We start from the raw sequence: 4,714 nt of genomic DNA on the forward strand, positions 1-4,714 counted from the left end.
TATCATTTAAAGTTTGCTATATGTACTATGTGATAATATTATAATCCTAAAAGAGAGAATAAAAGATCGGATGTAACTTCTGAACAAGCACAATCTAGGTTATTTATTATGAGAATAAAAAGAGACTCCTCCCTTTGAAAAAATTGGGTTCCTTTGCCATGGTTACTGACTTCCATCACATTTTATGGGGGTGAGGGCAGGCAGCAGTTAGGACAGTGCTGGGGTCATGTACCAGACTGTGCAGGTAGAAGTTAAGAGAGTGAGGGCAAGATCTACTAAGCCTTAGAAAGTGAAAGAATGGAGAGTGATAAACCACCAATTAACCAGCGTCAAACTGCCGTTTTGCAAATACAGCCTATGACAAGGCTGATTGGCTGGTACTCTCCCCTTTATAATTTTTCAAGCTAATAACATCTGACTCTAAAAGAGGTCAAAGGAAAAGAAGTTGAATTGTAGAGGGAACAAGTTTGGATAGAGGGGCAAGGGCAGGTGGTGAATGGGTTAGGGAGTAAATGCAGAGAACAGTTTGGACAGCACTGGGGGTGGGGGGGGCAAAGAGGGGGTTAGGGTCAAGTTCTTGGGGTAAGTGCATACAGCAGTTGGAACAGTGCTGGGGGATGAGGAGGGGTTAGATGCAGACATTGCTAGGGGTAGGGGAGGGTTAAGTGAAAAAAGCACTGGGACAGTGAAGGGGGCTAGGAGGGGGTTATGCGTAGGTAATGCCAGTGATAATAAGGGATAAGGGTAAATAGCTAGTGTATTATGCATACCTATAGAAAATATCATACATGTCTCCAAAAGGACCCTGACGAAGCTCCCCAGCGAAGCGTGCGCTGACCACACACCTCATGTGTGCACCCCAATGTCCCTTTCCCTCTTCTAATGCATCTGTTTAGATAGGGTGAAGCGTTCGGCTGTTCTTCGGCGTTTGGAGTAACACATTCAGAGGAGCGGTGCATGACGTCTGCAACCGCCTCCTCTGTGTGAGCGACATAGGGCTGGCCACGGCAGTACAGTATCATCCGCCACAATCTCCACCACTGGAGATTGCAGATCACACGCGGTACGGTACCTGGTCTCTGGGTGACCAGTACACATTTGGCACTACAGTATATCCAGACTTGTCATAGAAATACAGCCGGCTCCTGATAATATACTTGTCCACCAGTTCGGTTTATATGGACAAGCATTAACCTGTTAAATACCTGACACAGGTTTTCTTAGGAGAATGTGAGCCACCCACTTCTCACTTAGCCTGTACCCGTAGAAAAGCTTGTTTTAAGCTATTGTACCCGTTATTATTGGCGGCAATTACTATAGGGATAAAAAGGCGGGAGAACCTTTTTCCATAAACAGAAGCCGTCGCCACCTTTAAAGAACACCCACCAGTAAAACATACACTTGTACCACATAATAAAATCATTGAATGGAATACAAGACCTTGGGGTCCCACGCTGTAGGGATACAAATATCCCGTTTTAATCACATGTCTGTGTCTATATGTTATATGTCTGTGTTTTATTTCGCTTTTTAAACACTTGAACAATAAAAGTTACATTTTATCGTTAATTCTCCCTGGTGCACAACATAGAAACATTCTTTCTGTCTTTCTTGTTATGCTATATTTCATGTCCAGTGGCAGCACACCCTCTCCCCAATAGTGATACTTTAAGGGGGATTACTGAAACAATACTTAAGGGACTGAACGAAATGCTTCAGTAAATAGGAAAGTCTTGAGTCTGTTTTTGAAGCATTCTAGTGTTGAGGTCTCTCGAACTGTGCGGGGAAGTGAGTTCCATAAAGTCGGAGCTGAATGGCTAAAAGCTCGACCCCCAGATGAATTACGGGAAATCCTAGGTACTGCTAAAAGTCCTTCATCTACAGACTGCAGTAATCGGGTGGGACAGTATGGAATCAGAAGCTGCTTCAGGTACCTTGGGCCTTGGTCATGTAGGGCTTTGAAACTCAGTAGATTGATCTTGAAAATTATTCGCCATTTTATAGGCAGCCAGTGAATGGAGTAGAGAATGGGAGTAATGTGGCTAGAATGGGGCTGGTTAGTTAACAGCCTGGTAGCTGTGTTTTGTACCAGCTGTAATCGGTGCAGTTCTTTTGCTGGTAGACCAAGGTAGAGGGCATTGCAGTAATCCAAACAAGATTATAAAAATGCATGTATGACTTTTGGCAGATCTTCAGATAGGATTAAGGGTTTGATTCTGGCTATGTTCCTCAGATGAAAGAATGAGGATTTGATTGTGGCTGAGGGCTGCTGTCAGAGAGGTGGGGGAGTGGTCAAGTGCTTCCCAGTGCCGGACTAGATCCTGATAAGTCTGAGGTCAGGAGGCATCTAGGGAACGCTGAGGGCTTCTGTCAGAGAGGTGGGGGACTTGGTCAAGTGCTTCCTACTGCTGGCCTACATCCTGATAAGCCTGAGGTCAGGAGGCATCTAGGGAACGCTGAGGGCTGCTGTCAGAGAGGTGGGGGACTTGGTCAAGTGCTTCCCACTGCTGGCCTAGAGCCTGATAAGTCTGAGGTGTAAGTAGAGTTGCACTCTACAGTGGAACAGAATCAGGCACAGGCTGCAGCCAGAGGATTGGGGGTGTCTGAGAGGGTATCCGGGTGGCTGACAGTGTCTAGGTTGACAGTCAATGGGTCAATACCAACATTTCGACATGTACAAGGTCAACATTGAGAAAAGGTCAACACACGAAAAAGGTGGACATGATTTTTTATTTTTTTTTGGGGGGGGGGGGGTGGTATTGTTATTTTGTCATATTTTACCATCCACGCAGACTGGATTTGCTGAGTGCAGCCGAGGTGGAGGGGGACACCTGACTCGAAGCATGGTAAAATGGGAGCTTGGCCTGGTGATTGCAGGGCATCCCAGCAAGGCCACACCCTTTTCCCCATGGCCACACCCCTTTTAGTGCAGTAGTCCCTACCCCGGCCCTCCAAGAGTTGGGTGTAATGGTCAACCTTTTTTCAATGTCAAACTTGTGTATATTGACCTTTTTGGTGTTGGCCCAATGGCCATACTCCACGGAGAATTTAATTGTGATTCAATTGCGCCCGACAGACTATGGACCTCATTCTGATCGACTCGAAAGGCTGCGCTGCCATTCACCCCATCGCACGCCATGATTCCCCACAGGCATGCGATTGGATGTTTTGCATAAACATCCATTCGCAGCTTGCATGCAGGGAGGAATTTATTCGATGGTCACGACCATCGAACGATTTCTACAGCGCTCACAGACCTAAGACACCTCTGTGGTGTCTTAGGTCTACGTGCACCCTGTGCAGAAAGCGGACGGGCAGCAGACAACGGTTGATGTCAGCACACCGCCCCCCCCCCCCCCCCCCTGCATCATCGCTGAATTAACATTTGAACACCCAGCTTTTTCATGGAAACACCTATGAAACACTGAGCGCAACCGTTCGCCGCAGTGCTGTGTGCGAGCGAGGAGCGAATAATCAATTCACAGTGGCAATCGCACTGAGCTGCTGCACATGAGCATTATGGTTTATGCGCAGTTGCACACCATCGCTGCTCTGCGCGAACACTCAATGGAGCGAATGGTCCAGAATAAGGTCCTATATTCAGTTGTTTTGCTGATAGGCGTGAGTGTCCCTGAAGCCCATTACTTCTCATGCCCACCAGTTTATATGCACAAATGAGCTAAACCTGTGCAAACCACTTGGCACGGTGAGTTGGGCACCACATAGCCAGGCTACGTGCATGCGCACACTTGCATTGCAAAGCCACCAATGTTTCACCATTGGTGGCCTCCGATTGATGATGGCAGAAGCTCTCAACAGAGATGGTAGATAGTCACATACCTCCCAACATGACCCTCTACAGGAGACAGAACGCTCTATTCCTGGACATCTCTCTTAATTTATGATTGCCATCATCTGTGATGAAACGCTTTTCTTAGCCATTAACCTGTTTTAAACAGGTGTCGGCAATCATACATTACCAAAAAGGTCCAGAAGAGCATTGTGTCCCTCCTGGAAAGGGTCATGTTTGGAGGTATGTAGAGCAAGCCCTGGCTGGAGTCGTCTGACCTTTAATGCAACTCAAGCATTAACGTTAATTACTTTACTAATGTCGCTGCCACTCTTACCATTGTCACGTGGTGGCAGACAATCAGCGGCAGCTAGAGATGGGTCATTCGCGAATGAAGAAAATCTTTGAGATGGATACCATTTAAGAACGACCATAGGCGTGCGCACGGGGGGTGCCAGGGGTGCAAAGGCACCTCCTAATGACACCCCCCACACGATTGCACGCATGCCGCCGATCAGAGGCGTAACTACTTTTTTTGCGCCCCCCCCCCCGCCGGACATTTCGGGCGCCCCCCCCGAAATATTAACCCCCTCCTTACCCGTCCCCATTGCCGCCGGCGCCTCTGCCTCTAACCCGACACGCAGATCTGTGTCGGGTGACGGGCGGTCCCCGGCTCCGGCTGCAGTGCTAATATAATAACAGACACTCGGAAAATGGCTGCCCCCATACAGCATTATGGGGGCAGCCATTTTCCGAGTGTCTTTTATTATATTATCACTGCACCCGGAGCCGGGGACCGCCCGTCACCCGACACAGATCTGCGTGTCGGGTTAGAGGCAGCGGCGCCGGCGGCAATGGGGTAAGGAGGGGGAGGGCAGGAGTCGGGAGCCGGGACCAGGTGGTAACTATAGTCCCGCAGACCCC

The sequence above is a fragment of the Crinia signifera genome, chromosome 9 (genome assembly GCF_055691185.1).
Source record: "Crinia signifera chromosome 9, ASM5569118v1, whole genome shotgun sequence".
In the NCBI taxonomy this organism is placed as follows: domain Eukaryota; kingdom Metazoa; phylum Chordata; class Amphibia; order Anura; family Myobatrachidae; genus Crinia; species Crinia signifera.